Genomic DNA, 15,953 nt, shown 5'->3' on the forward strand with positions numbered 1-15,953 from the left:
GCAGCCCACTCCCTGTAAAGGCTCCGAAATTGGAGAGTGGACGACGGGACCGTGTCAAGACTCCTGGTGGGACAACAAGTGAAATGGGATCGAAGGCGATTGGTGAGTCAGCTGTAACTCCAAAAAAGGTGGGGAAGGTCCAGAGGAAGTCTGCCCAGCCTGTTGTGAGTGTCACGGCGGAGAAGTGCGCCATCATTTCCGGCGGTCCAGACACAACCGCCAGCACCGTCGTCACTGGTCCAGAGACCACCGCCAGAGTCACAGTCCAGGAGGGCTCAAGTATCCTCACTGGTCCAGAGACCACCGCCAGAGTCACAGCCCAGGAGGGCTCAAGTATCCTCACTGGTCCAGAGACCACCGCCAGAGTCACAGCCCAGGAGGGCTCAAGTATCCTCACTGGTCCAGAGACCACCGCCAGAGTCACAGCCCAGGAGGGCTCAAGTATCGTAACTGGTCCAGAGACCACCGCCAGAGTCACAGCCCAGGAGGGCTCAAGTATCGTCACTGGTCCAGAGACCACCGCCAGAGTCACAGCCCAGGAGGGCTCAAGTATCGTAACTGGTCCAGAGACCACCGCCAGAGTCACAGCCCAGGAGGGCTCAAGTATCGTAACTGGTCCAGAGACCACCGCCAGAGTCACAGCCCAGGAGGGCTCAAGTATCGTCACTGGTCCAGAGACCACCGCCAGAGTCACAGCCCAGGAGGGCTCAAGTATCGTAACTGGTCCAGAGACCACCGCCGGAGTCACAGCCCAGGCGGGGCCAGGATGCCACAGCCCCGCTGGTCAATGATGGAACGTCATGCCACACACCACTGTCCAGTGTGGAAATCGTCATGCCACACACCAATATCCAGTGTGGAAATCGTCATACCACACATCAATGTCCAGTGTGGAAATCGTCATGCTACACACCAATGTCCGTATCAGAACCGCCATGTCAAAGCACCGCTGAACAGTCCTGAAACGCCATGTCATAGCACCGCTGAAGAGGGCAAAGACCGCCATGTCAAAAGCACCGCTGAAGAGGGCAAAGACCGTCATGTCAAAGCACCGCTGAAGAGGGCAAATACCGCCATGTCATATCACCGCTGAAGAGTGCAAAGACCGCCATGTCAAAAGCACCGCTGAACAGTCCTGAAACGCCATGTCATAGCACCGCTGAAGAGGGAAAAGACCGCCATGTCATAGCACCGCTGAAGAGGGCAATGCATCGGGTAGGAATGAATGGCCCACCACATCAGGCATCCTTATCCCATGTGCAGCTGGGGCAGTGACAGGACACTACCATTCACGGGGAGACTCATCCAGTCTGGGCACCAGTCACCCCCCAGTACCAGTATGGACCTGCATCCACTTGAGAGACTGTGGCTTTGCACTCCCCAGGATGTGACAGTGGGCAACCCACCCACTGTATAGACTTGAGAGACTGTGGCTTTGCAATCCCCAGGATGTGACAGTGGGCAACCCACCCACTGTATAGACTTGAGAGACTGTGGCTTTGCACTCCCCAGGATACATCAATGGGCATGGAGCCCCGTTGTGGATCTGGCTTTGCGTTTATGTGGCTGAGGTGCCCCCCCCTCCCTTCCCCCTGAGGTGCCTGTAGTGTTTCTATCTGATGCCCCGGCAGTGTTCTCTCCGATTTTGGTCAGGTATCTACTGTGAGCCTCGCCCATGCATTTTTGGACTGTTTGTGCACGGAAATTGTTGTGTACATATCTGCACTACTTCTCGGATTGTATATATGTAAATAAGAGTGATTTTAGTATACATATATTTGTTTATTTTTGTATGACATGTATATTGGCACATTACAAAGTTTGACCGAAATTCGCATTGTCTTTGCATTCTTCCGGGGGAAATGTGGGTTGTTACTGTGATGTTTGTGACTGTATTGGTGTGTATGTTGTAATGTGCGAGGGTGGGGGTGGGGGTGTTTGGTGGGTGTCCCCCTAACTTTTGCCTCCCCCCCCCGTGTCGTAGGTGCTGTACTCACCGGTATCTTCTGCGCCTACGTCGCTGTTGGTCGTGAAGGAGCAGAAAGACAAGGGCAGGTAGTATATGGAGTTCCAGCTCCATGGAGTCGTCGTTCCTCGTGGGATGTGTAGAAGGTGAGCGTTTTCCCATAGCAAAAGCTGTTTCCGCCGTGTTTTTATCCACAGTGAATCCGCCCCGGAAAAGGTGGCGGATTGGCCTGTTGTGATACTGTGGGCGGAACATTGTCTCCCGCCTGTCTGTTGGCTGTGACCTCCGCGCTGCTTGTCTGTTTGGCCGTGGCGGGCGAAGTGTTAAAGTGGCTGTCTTTGTTGGCGGTTTCCGCCAGGGTCATAATTCCCTTTTTTTGTCCGTCTGACTGTTTGCGGTATGACTGCATCTTTAACACCGTCCGCCAGGGTTGTAATGACCACCCATATGATGCAGAAAATGAGTGCAAGCCTCACGTCAATTGTTGATAGCAAGGTGGCCCACACATATGTCTCATGTGTGTCTGGTGAGTGTGTAAGGAAAGCGTTCACGGAAGTTCTATGAATGTTAGGGATTATTGTGGTCCTTCATCATTTTGGATACATTACAGATCTGGATTTGGAAACATAGGGAAAACGTGCAAGGTGCCCTCAGCTAACATCTTACACTGGTATTTGGTGTTTGGTGTTCCACCTTTCGTTTAGGGATGGCAGGCCAAAAGTATGCACATGGGTTCATATATCTATGGTTAGTGCAACTCATCATAGCTGGGCCACATCAGATGAAGAAACTGTAACAACATGAGGGCTTACAAATGTCCCTGCCCCCCTGTACATTGTACCTATGTGTCATACATTTGTCATGGCCACAATGGCTGTTTGACTGGTAATGCACTCCTCAAGGAAACAGGCTTTGGATGTCTCGCTTTGGATGATGAGACGAATACACTCCATTATTATGGCCCTCATTCTGACCCTGGCGGTCGGTGATAAAGCGGCGGCCAACCCGCCAACAGGCCGGCGGTCCAAAATATGCAATTCTGACCCTGGCGGGAACCGCCAACACAGCCCGCCGCATTAACACTCCGCCCGCCACGGCGGAACAAACAAACAGCGCGGCGGTCCCCGCCAACAGCCAGGCGGCAGACAATGTACCGCCCACCCTATCACGACCCACCAATCCGCCACCTTTTCCGGGGCGGGAGCACCGCCGATAAAAACACGGCGGAAACAGACTACGAACGGGAAAACGCTCACCTCCACATACACCACGCGAGATTCCGGCAGTATGGAACCCGAGTTGCAGGTCATCCCCGCACTCCTATACCTGCTCCTGTACCAGGAGCACGCCCGGCGGCGCGGAAGACATCGGTGAGTACTGCACCTACGACACAGGGGAGGGAAAAGATTACCGGCACACACCCACCCACCCACACCCACTACAACACACACATCAATGCATTCCCACAGATCACTGTCACAACCCACAAACCCCCCCCTTCCGAAATAATGCAAAGACCAAAAGAAGAGATCTCAAACGGGCAGATATATTGAAAAATGGACAGCAGTAATCCAAATAAATAAATAAACTATGTACAAAATATATACAGCTACTAAATGTAGTCCAACCACTGTCCGTGGACCACATGGGTCCTGAGCAAAGGGGCAAGGCCCAGTCCCACGACAAGAACTCCACGGAGAGAACACTGCAGGGGCATCAGAAAGAAAAAAGGACAGGCACCTCAGGGGGAAGGGAAGGGGGGGCACCTCAGCCACTTGAGAACACGACGCCAGATCCACGAGGGGACTCCATGACCACTGGCCCATCCTAGGGAGAGCAAAGCCACAGTCCAAACAGTCCATACAGTGGGTGGCCTGCCCACTGGGCCATCCTGGGGAGAGCCAAGCCACAGTCCAAACAGTCCATACAGTGGGTGGCCTGCCCACTGGGCCATCCTGGGGAGAGCCAAGCCACAGTCCAAACAGTCCATACAGTGGGTGGCCTGCCCACTGGGCCATCCTGGGAGAGCAAAGCCACAGTCCAAACAGTCCATACAGTGGGTGGCCTGCCCACTGGGCCATCCTGGGGAGAGCCAAGCCACAGTCCAAACAGTCCATACAGTGGGTGGCCTGCCCACTGGGCCATCCTGGGGAGAGCCAAGCCACAGTCCAAACAGTCCATACAGTGGGTGGCCTGCCCACTGGGCCATCCTGGGGAGAGCAAAGCCACAGTCCAAACAGTCCATACAGTGGGTGGCCTGCCCACTGGGCCATCCTGGGGAGAGCAAAGCCACAGTCCATACAGTCCATACAGTGGGTGGCCTGCCCACTGGGCCATCCTGGGGAGAGCAAAGCCACAGTCCAAGCAGTCCATAACAGACTCCACTGCCACTGGAGGAGGCATGTTGGCCAGAGGACATCCTGCAGCCCTGCCCGAGACAGATCCTGCCCTGCCACGTCTGCCAAAGGGCCAGCGGTTTCTGCCTGGAAGGGCCCAGTTCAGCGGTTCTTGCCTTGAAAGGCCCAGTTCAGCGGTTCTTGCCTTGAAGGGCCCAGTTCAGCGGTTCTTGCCTTGAAGGGCCCAGTTCAGCGGTTCTTGCCTTGAAGGGCCCAGTTCAGCGGTTCTTGCCTTGAAGGGCCCAGTTTAGCGGTTCTTGCCTTGAAGGGCCCAGTTCAGCGGTTCTTGCCTTGAAGGGCCCAGTTCAGCGGTTCTTGCCTTGAAGGGCCCAGTTCAGCGGTTCTTGAGACGGCGGTCCCCAGCGGAGCGGTGCTGGAGACGGCGGGGCCCAGTTCAGCGGTTCTTGCCTTGAAGGGCCCAGTTCAGCGGTTCTTGCCTTGAAGGGCCCAGTTCAGCGGTTCTTGCCTTGAAGGGCCCAGTTCAGCGGTTCTTGCCTTGAAGGGCCCAGTTCAGCGGTTCTTGCCTTGAAGGGCCCAGTTCAGCGGTTCTTGAGACGGCGGTCCCCAGCGGAGCGGTGCTGGAGACGGCGGGGCCCAGTTCAGCGGTTCTTGCCTTGAAGGGCCCAGTTCAGCAGTTCTTGAGACGGCGGTCCCCAGCGGAGCGGTGCTGGAGACGGCGGGGCCCAGTTCAGCGGTTCTTGCCTTGAAGGGCCCAGTTCAGCGGTTCTTGCCTTGAAGGGCCCAGTTCAGCGGTTCTTGCCTTGAAGGGCCCAGTTCAGCGGTTCTTGCCTTGAAGGGCCCAGTTCAGCGGTTCTTGAGACGGCGGTCCCCAGCGGAGCGGTGCTGGAGACGGCGGCCATTCTATGGCCAACTGCTCATTGCCTGGTGGTGCCCTCCTGGGCAGCGGGGATGGTGCTCCTTCAATGCCCACCTGGGCTGTGGGTGGTGGGGCCCTCCTGGCCAGCTGGGCTGGGTCCTCCCTGGGCAGCGGCTATGGGGGTGGTGGGCTCTCCCGGGGCAGCTGTGCCGGTTCCTCCCGGGGCAGCGGTTATGGGGGTTGCGGGCTCCTCCTGGGCAGCTGTGACGGGTCCTCCATGGGCAGCAGGCCTGCTGCCTGACTTCTCCGCCTTGCTGCCCTTGCCCTCCTTAGTCGGGAGTCTGTGGCCCTTTCCTCCCTTTGGAGTTGTGGCTGTTGACGGTGGCTGGCTAGTGTCCTGGGGGGATATCGAATCCGGGCTCCGGCGGCGGCCCTTCCGCCTTCTGCTCCTCTTCCCAGGGGGTGGGCTGGCTGTCCCCTTGCTGCTGGGCGAAGATCCAGACCTGCGGGCTGGTGGGCTCCAATACCCCTGCACCCTTGTCAAGGGGGCTGCAGGGCTGGTGGTGGCTGAGGTGCTCTTTTTACCCCGACGAGAAGGAGGGGGGGGGGCTCAGGGTCAGGAAAGAAGGTAGCAGTAGAGAGACAGATTTTCTTGGGACAATGGAGAGTGGTAGGTACAGTGGGTATGGGAGTGGAGGGAGAGGATGTGGTTGTAGGCGAGACAAGTTTGCTGTCTTTGGGTGCAGGTGCAGGAGCGGGAGGCTGTTGTGAGGTGGATGGCTGTTGGGTGGGTGGGTGGCTGCGTTTGTGTGGTGTGGAAGAGGGGGTGACAGACACAGTGGGAGAGGACACAGGGGACATGTAAATGGCAGTGGGGGTGGTGACTGCACGTGTGCGGACTGGAGTGGAGGGTATGCTGGTGATGGAAACACTGGCTGATGGTGAGGTGAATGAAGGTGTGAGTGTAGACGTCACAGGGAGGGAGGAGGGAGACGAGGAGGTGGGGGTCACAGAGGTGGTAGTGACTGTTGGCATGTCTGCATCGGAATGTTGCTTGTGTGAATGTCTGCGTGATCTGTGGTGCTTATGTTTGGATGAGCTGCTCTTGGGTGTTGAGGTGTGTGCAGGCTGGTCTGATGGTGTGGGTGGGACAGGCAGAGGAACAGGAGACTGGGAGGAGGGAGTTAGTAGAGGGAGGCAGGAGACAGGGACAATGGCTGCCGTCAGTGCTGAGGCCAGAGCCTGGAACGATCGCTGATGGGCAGCCTGACCCGAATGAATGCCCTCCAGGTACGCATTGCTGCGATGAACCTCCCTCTCCACCCCCTGGATGGCATTCAAAAGGGTAGTCTGCCCAACAATGAGCGTTCGGAGGAGGTCAATGACCTCCTCACTGAGGGCAGCGGGGGTAACAGGGGCAGGGCCAGAGGTGCCTGGGGCGAAGGAGATGCCCGGCTTCCTGGCAGAGCGGGCACGGGGCGAACGCTGAGGGGCTGCTGGGAGGGCGGAGATGGTGCGCTGGGTGGCGGCTGTACCTGTAATGGCGGGGGGCACGGATGGTGCCACCCCCGCAAGGGAGCTCCCTTCCGAGGACGTGTCCGTGTCGCTGCAGGGTCCAGTCGTCCCCGTTGTGGAGCTCCCCTCGCCCTCCGTCTCACTGGTCCAGTCAGACTCTGTGGCATGGCCCTCCTGGGCAATGTGAGATGCAGCTCCCTCCTGCGCCGATGCCACTTCTCCTCCGCCTGATGATGCTGATGCACACAAGCACAGAAAGACAAACAAAAGGGGGGGGGGGGGGAGAGAAATAAAGAGATTTTGAGTACATGGATCACCGGTACAGTTAGCGGACATGACAGACACAGATGCCCCCTGCACTAAGTTGCGCACTTGGGGTCCGCTACGCATTCCGTGGAACATGCCCTACACGCCTAGAGTTGACAACTGCACCCATGGATGACACGGCCCAGGGATGGCTGTACTGACACACTACTGAGGGTGGTGGCTGGGGACACAGGGGCTTACGGGGGTGCCCAGCCTACAGATATCGCCCTGGCCTAGGGGGACCCACAGCCCTCCTCCCCCACCCAGACACCTCCACTGTGCGACAACAGAGTAGATGATGCTTATACTCACCCCCTTGTGTCTGCTGTGCTGCCCTCACGCGCCCATCCAAATCAGGGTAGGCCACCGCCAGGATCCGGAACATCAGGGGGGTCAGTTGACGGCAGGCACCCCGCCTACGTTGGGAGGCCATCCCCAGCAGAGACTCGGCGGTCTTCTTGGTCCCGCGGCGGATGTCCTCCCACCTCTTGCGGCAGTGGGTGCCCCGTCGATGGTGGACCCCCAGGGTCCGGACTTCCTTGGCGATGGCACGCCAAATCCCGATCTTCTCATGGGCGCGGACCTATGTGACACGTACAGGGAGGGAGAAATACCACGTTCAAGTTTGTCTGCATTTTCGTTGCCAGTGGCCCAACGCCCCCCATCCCCGCCAGGCCCCCCGCCAGGCCCCCCGCCAGGCCCCCCGCCAGGCCCAACATGCCCCCCATCCCCGCCAGGCCCCCCGCCAGGCCCAACATGCCCCCCATCCCCGCCAGGCCCCCCGCCAGGCCCCCCGCCAGGCCCAACATGCCCCCCATCCCCGCCAGCCCCCCCCCCAGGCCCAACATGCCCCCCATCCCCGCCAGGCCCCCCGCCAGGCCCCCAAGCCAGCCAGTGGCCCCAAATCCATATTGAATTAAACTCACTTGTTGGTCTGGAGGACCATAGAGTAGCGCATACTGGGGGAGGACCCCATCCACAAGTTTCTCCAACTCCTCTCCAGTGAAGGCAGGGGCCCTTTCCCCAGTCGCAGCAGCCATTGTCCCTTCCAGACCGAGGTCACAGCAACACTTGCAGTATAGGTCCTCTCCTGTGAAAGTTCAAGTCGCAAGTGGATAAGTAGATAGGAAATGGCGGTCACGTCCGCGGCGGTGCGTACTGCGGCGGGGCGTACCGCCACCACCGGCGCCCTTCGCCATTGGCTCCTGAAACCCATAGGCTTCAATGTTAACCAATGCGGCTTCGCGCCGCGGTCTTCGCCCGCCGACCGCCGCGGTGTGCCACGCCAGCGCATTGACCTCACATCCCATTGTCACACTTCACAGGTCAGGCAGCCGCCATTTCGAGGGTCCACATGGCTCAATTTCAACTGCGTCACACAGGCCTAGGCCTTGCATAGCCACTCAGACACGCCATTCACTGCATAGAGAATCGTTTACTGTGCAAGCTGTGAGTACGTACCTGTGGGTTGCTTGACTCTGTGCTCCATGTTGTCCTTCCTAGGCACCGTCCGCTGGGTTTGGCGAGGAGACGGATGAATCCTCGCGTGTACCGACCGCTGGTGGACCTTTTGACAATGGAAGAACGCCACATTATCCTGACCTACCGGCTTGACCGTGCCACTATACATGAACTGTGTGCCCAGCTGGAGCCCGACCTGATGTCCCCCATCCGCCAACCCACAGGGATTCCCCCTCTGGTGCAGGTCCTGTCAGTACTCCATTTCCTGGCAAGTGGGTCATTTCAGACAACAGTGGGAATTGCTTCTGGGATGTCTCAGCCCATGTTTTCGAAGGTGTTATCCAGAGTGTTGTCTGCCCTGATGAAATACGTGAGGAGCTACATCATTTTCCCTGAGGTGGGCGAATTGGCTACAGTGAAGGGTGATTTCTACGCCCTTGGACATATTCCCAACGTCATTGGTGCCATTGATGGGACCCATGTGGCTTTGGTTCCCCCAAGAGACAGGGAGCAGGTGTACAGGAACAGAAAAAGTTACCATTCCATGAACATCCAGGTGGTGTGTTTGGCTGACCAGTACATCTCGCATGTAAATGCCAAGTTCCCTGGGTCAGTGCATGACGCCTACATCCTGAGGAATAGCAGCATCCCTTACGTGATGGAACAGCTAGAGAGACACCGTGTATGGCTATTGGGGGACTCTGGGTACCCCAACCTGTCGTGGCTACTGACCCCAGTAAGGAATCCCCGGACCAGAGCAGAGGAACGGTACAATGAGGCCCATGGGCGTACTAGGAGGGTGATCGAACGCACCTTTGGCCTCCTAAAGGCCAGGTTTAGGTGCCTGCATATGACAGGTGGATCCCTAATGTACTCACCTAAGAAGGTGTGTCACATCATCGTGGCCTGCTGCATGCTTCACAACCTGGCTTTGCGCCGCCAGGTGCCTTTCCTGCAGGAGGATGGTCGAGACGGTGGTGTAGTGGCAGCTGTGGAACCTGTGGAGAGTGACGAGGAGGAAGACGACGGGGCTGAAACAGACAACAGGGACAGAATCATTGAACAGTACTTCCAATAGGACACAGGTAACAATTCAAACATAATTTAGTGAATGTGAACTACTCTCCTGCATCTCTGCTGCCTGTCTATTTGCCCCAGTGTATGATGACTGAGTTGTGGCTTTTCCCTCCCTATTTCAGATCTGGGGTCCCCACTACGAGTCCTGTGCTTCGTTTCCCCATGGACTACAGCTTTGTGGCAGCTGTTTGTTGACTTCACTATGTACAAGGACATATTTGCACTGTCATGTCAATTACAATATTTTGAAATCACAGCCAGACTCCAGATAGTTTTGTGCTAAATGGGTGTTTATTTCAGTGCTCAAAATGGGATGGGTGGTTTCAAGTGGGTGGGGGCTATGGTGAAGGAATGTCCATGGCAGAGTCCAGAGTAACAGTCACACAGGTGCATTGTCCAGAGGCCTGTGGAGAGATGGAGCATGGGCAGTTCAAGGATGGACAGGGTGACAATGTGGGACAGTGGGATGACATCAGGTGGTATCCTTTGCTGGCGGGGGTCTTGACATCCTACTCTGTCTTTTTGCGAGATCTCAGGGCCCTCTTGCGGGGTGGTTCTTCTCCTGCAGGAGGTGGGGGTCTGGTGGGCTGCTGTTGTGCGGGGGCCTCCTGACCACTAGCGCCGGCGGAGGTGGTTGGCTGTTCTTGGTCCAGGCTAGTGGCAGGGGCCCTTTGTTGTTGTTGAGTGTCCGTCCTGGTGTTGATGAGGTCCTGCAGCAGCCCGACCATGGTAACCAGGGTGGAGGTGAGGGCTCTGATGTCCTCCCTGTACCCCCGATAGTGTTCCTCCTGCAGTACCTGGATCTCCTGGAACCGGGCCAGTACCGTCGCCATCGTCTCCTGGGAGCGGTTGTATGCTCCCATGATGGTGGTGAGGGCCTCGTGGAGAGTGGGTTCCCTGGGCCCGTCCCCCCCCTGTCGCACAGCTGCCCTCCGAGTTGCCCTGTTTCCCTGGGCCTCTGCCCCCTGGCCGGTGTGCCCACTACCACTGCCCCCAGGTCCCTGTTGTTGTTGGGGTGGTGGGTTATCCTGGGTGCCCTGTAGTGGTAGACACACCGCAGATTGACGCGCCCTGGAGACAGAGGCATGGGCCCGCTGGGTGGGAGCTGTGCTGGTGTTCCCAGAGGGGTTTGGGTCTGTACTGGCCTGTGGCTGTCTGAGGGGAACCGACTGTCCAGAGGTCCCCGATGGTCCGGGCTGGTCATCGGTGTCCAGGTCGACAGAGCTGCTGTCATCGCTGACGGCCTCTTGGGTGGGGGGTGTGGAGAATTCTGGGCCCTCCGTGGCGGTGTGTTGGCGGTCGGGTCCTGCAGGGGTATAGAGGTATGGTTATAGTTTCAATGTGTGCCATATGGGTGTATCTGTGGGTTCCCGTGTCCCCAAGTGCTGGCATTCGTGTGTGGGGGCTTTGGTGAGGGTGGCTTGTGGGGGGGATGTGTATATGCATTGGGCATTCTTTGGTGATGGGTGTCCATGCTTAGTGGACGCATGCAGGCCTAGGTTTTGGGATGTGTGGGTTGTGATGGTGAGACATTGGCAGGGAATAGGTGTGCTGGGGGTGGGGGTGAGGATGGTGGTGGGGGTGAGGATGGTGGTGGGGGTGAGGATGGTGGTGGGGGTGAGGGTGAGGGTGGGGGTGAGGATGGGGTGGGGGTGAGGGTGGGGTTCGAGGATGGGGGTGAGGGTTGGGGTATGATTTGGCATGCAGGTGGGGGGGAAGCAGTAGTGAAGCTTTAACTTACCAGTGTCCATTCCTCCGCCGACTCCTGCGAGGCCGTCAGGATGCAGGATGTTCAAGACTTCCTCCTCCCATGTTGTAAATTGTGGGGGTTGAGGTGGGGGTCCTCCGCCAGTCTTCTGCACGGCGATGTTGTGCCTGGATACCATGGAACGCACCTTCCCCCGTAGGTCGTTCCATCGCTTCCTGATGTCTTCCCGATTTCTGGGGTGCTGTCCCACAGCGTTGACCCTGTCGACAATCCTCTGCCATAGCTCCGTCCTCCGGGCAATGCTGGTGTATTGGACCTGTGTGCCGAAGAGCTGGGGCTCTACCCGAACGATTTCCTCCACCATGACCCTGAGTTCTTCGTCTGAGAAGCGGGGCTGTCTTTGGGGTGCCATGGAGTGGTGTGTATGATGTGTGGGGTGGAGTATGTGTAGTTAAGTGTGTTGAGTGTGGTGGTGTGTGTTGTTTTGTGTGTGGATATTGTGTGGGTGATGGTGTAGTGTGCCTCTGTGTGATGGTATTCTGTGATCGCTGATGTGTCTCTCAGTGCTTCTTTCAGAATTTTTTGTCGTAGGGGTTTGTGGGTGATGTGGGTGTGTGTTTTATATTGTATTGTGTGTGTGGGAGTGGTGTGTGTATGTGTATCAGGTGTGTGGAATTCAAATCGGCCAATGTGGCTGAGTTTTGTTCGTTTGAGTGTATTCTGACCGCGGCGGTGTGTACCGCCAATGGAAAACCGCGTTTGAATGACCGCCGCGTGGATTCGTGGGTCGTAATGGCATGGGCGTATTTCTGTTGGCGTGACGGTGGAGGTTTGGTCACCTCCACTTTTCCGCCGACCGCTGGTCTGGCGGTCTGTTGTGGCTGTCGGATTTTCGGAGGTTTGGCTGCTGCGGGTCAGAATGACCGTGGCGGGTTACCGTGACCGCGGCGGAATTATGGAGGATTTCTGACCGGCGGTAGGCGCCTTTTACCGCCGAGGTCAGAATGACCACCTATGTCTGCTCACTAATGAAAGAGCATGTTTGCCACCACATGATAGTTAGGGCCACTGCATGTGTGCAGAGATGTGTGTAAATTTCAAAGGAGACCCATGGTATGTAAAAGGTAGCCGTGCTATATTGGAGGCAGTATCATCATGTTTGAGTGGATTTACTTACTTATGTCATCTTCCACATAGTTATTGTCTTTGGAATTGTTGGTCAGTGCACAGATTTTGAGCACATTTCTTCCTTCCATGCCTTACAGGTGGACCCGCACCCTACACTGTGGGCGAGATGGCTTCATTCGAGGAAACCGACAACTCCAGTAAGTGTTGATATGTCTGTTATGTGTTGTGTCTGCTGGTGATGTGTGATGGACTCCTGTGTGTTGAACAAATAGCAAGGTGTGATGCGCTGGACCATCATTTGTCTTGTTCCATGAGTGGAATTTCATTTTCTCAGCATTTTGGAGTTTGCCAATGCTTATCCTATTGTCTTATTTAGGGATTCTATATCATTCCTGTAGGCCCCGCAATGTGAATTGGGTTGAGTCATGTGGATAACAGTTGTATCAACAAGAGTCGCACTGGACCTAATCTCAGATTTAGTCAGCCTGTCAGACCCACACTCTCCCAGAATGGGGCTGCAAAATGCTTACCCACAGACTTCTGCTTCCCTATTCACTAATGTGTACTTATGAAACTGTAGGTTGAACTATCTAGCAGCATGTAGCTCCACGTGTAGTGCTACAAGTATGTGGCACTTGAGTGCAATGGCCTAGGTGTGCATGCAAATCATGGCCAGGGGTGTTCTTGCAACTCTGTGTTTGTTGTAAGTCATGGCTTACTGGAAGTATATGATGTGGACAAAGGTCTGCATTGCAAGACATGTGTGGCGCTGGGATTGGTCAAGGGTTTGCTGTCTCCTATTTGTAGATGAACCTTACCTGTGGTGTGTGTGCCAAGTCAAACACATATCCAGCTTTCATAAGCTTCCTGGGTGTCCATGTTGTTTGAAATTGTTAGTTGTTTCTCCCCCCCCTCCATCAAACACAGGCATGGGTTTGTGAATAGTGTACCCAGGACTAATGATACAAGTATGTTACACAGACACAGGTTCACAGAATCAGTGAATCTTTGGTTGGAATCCAGTATACACACTCAGGTTTAGCACATGAGTACTATACTAGGAAGTCCATTTACAACTTGCAGATCATGTGGCCCTAGACTTCCATCCCGTACACTGACATTTGGAGCCCTGGCATTGGCGGAGGATGTGCAACATGATTGTTAGCTGACAACTGGCAGAACTCTGATGCCAAAATCATGCCAGTTGTTACCCATCTTGTAGGGTTTGGATGTGCTATGTGTGATACGACCTTTGTAGACTGGCCTGCCATGTACTTCCTCAGGGACATTCAATGATCTGTATGATGATAGGAGCTGTTTCAAGTACAGTAGATGTACTGTCTGATTTTCTTCTTGTGCCATTTCACACAATGCAGTTCCTAATGTAAGTTTTTTTCATTTGTCTTCACAGCTGCTAATATGACACCCATCCAGGTCCGGGCAATGCGTTACCAGCATATCCTGCTGGTAGAGTCGGGGTACAGAAGGATGGCCCGAGGATACAGGACCGAACGTGCCTCCGGAGCCTGGAAGGCTTTCCCGCATGGTGGCCCTTCTTTGCCCACCACAGCCACCACCAGCACGACCACCACTACCACCCAGGTGGCACCACCCACAGCTGGGACCGTTGTGCCTACAACATCTGCAAGTGCTCCAGGCCCTAGCAGTGGACCACCTTCAGGGCAGCCCACAGGCATTGACAATACACGGCCACACACGTCCTCAGCTGGTACCCAGACCACCCCAGCTGCAACAATTGACCCTGCTGCTTTTGTGTACATGCAGCGCAAAATGGACCGTGTCCTCAGGAAAATGAGTCACCTGCGGTGGGATGTTTGCCATATCAACAGGCTTGTGTGGTCCATTAAGCGGACCCTCCGGAGGGCCAACCTCTAGACTTTGTTGATGGACATGATTTCCTCCCCTCCCTCCTCTTTCCTTATTCTTATACTTAGTGGGCTTAGGGGGCTTAGTGTTAGGTTAGTATAGTCTGTTAGTTTAGTTATTGTTAGTGGGTGGGGATGGGGGGTTCTGATTATTTCAATGTTTTCTTTTTGAGTGTGTGGGTGGGTGGGTGGGAGGCTATGTTGGGGTTCTTGTGTGTTTAGAAAAAAATATATATATACAAAATTTTAAAAATAAAAATACAAAAAAATATATATTTGTTTAGGATAGGATAGTATGTGTTTAGGTTAGTATCTGTTGTCCTCCATGTGTCCCGTCTCATAAGGGGGGTTGGGGGTTTGGTGTTTAGAACATTTCGTTACATTTGATAAGTAAGTTTAGGTTAGGTTAGTTAGGGACAGTTGTGGGTAATGAGTAGTTAGGGTAGATTAGGGTAGGTAAGACTTTTCCCCGAGTTTCCTCTTCTGTTATTACCGTTTGATAAATATGTAGTCAACCCTTTACAGTATGTGTGAAATGTAGATCAGGGCCTTGGCATAAGTGTACATTAATTCTGTTCTATTACATTTGTGTCCTATGCTACGAACAAATCCCAACTGAGCTGTAAGATTGGCAGCTACCCCAGAGCTACCTTGCAAAGATTCAACCATTCATTGCAACCACCAATCACAGTTACTATGGATCCCAACGTGTTTTTTTCATTACGTATGTTTTCAATGTCACATACAGTGCTTCCAGATTTGGTATTGGGGACACTGTGTTATGTCTGACTGCAGTGTGATGTTCAAGGAAACCCTTATTAGCTGAGTGGTAGTAAGCACTCTTGTAGTATCGTGTTCATGACTGACAGAGATCATTTTTGACACTGTTCAGCATGATTACTTATTTGGATGTAAACTCAGACACCTTCATTCATGCAGTTTGTTGACTGCTTAGATTTGTGGGCAATGTTATATGTGTTAGTATTGCATGGTGGCAACATTTTGCTGCCACTATTTGATGGCTTAGATATCCCTTGAGGAAGCATTATTCTGTCCAACACAGCATTATGGTGTATGGTTTCTCTTTTCATCAGATATTACCCTCAGGAAGGGTTGAGTATGGTGCAATCCAGGCCACTGTGCATAGTTATCAGACTACATAATTTCAGGACAGTTGTATTGACAAGCTATGTAATTTGACAGGAGGCAAAATTCAGTGATCTACTGCACGGTTGATGTGTCACATTACACAGAGACAAAGTTGTTGTGTAAGTGCTATTTATTGAAAAGTGCTGTAGTGCTATATGTACATTGTCCATGATTGTGAGTCCATTATAGTGACATCTTCCATTGTGATCCTACACAAGTGCTAAAGGAAAATGCATTTGACATGCTACAGTGATGTGTCAGACAGTGCAGAAGGACAGGATTTGCCAATGAGTACGTGAGAGACAATCATTGGGCAGGCTGACAAGATATGCAGTGGTTTGCAGAACAGTCATTGAGTACAGTTGTAAGACTGGCATGTTACAAAGCGCTGGACCTTGGTAATAGTTGGCCATGAGGCAGGGACTAGTGCTTCCAGGTACTTTTCCGTGTGAAGGTGATCTGTTCCACGTCTTCTTCTTCTGATGTGTGTGTTGCCTCCTCTGTCCTTGGTGGTGGTGGTTGTGAAGGGGCAACACACACCTCA

This window comes from Pleurodeles waltl, chromosome 4_2 (genome assembly GCF_031143425.1).
Source record: "Pleurodeles waltl isolate 20211129_DDA chromosome 4_2, aPleWal1.hap1.20221129, whole genome shotgun sequence".
NCBI classification, from domain to species: Eukaryota; Metazoa; Chordata; class Amphibia; order Caudata; family Salamandridae; genus Pleurodeles; species Pleurodeles waltl.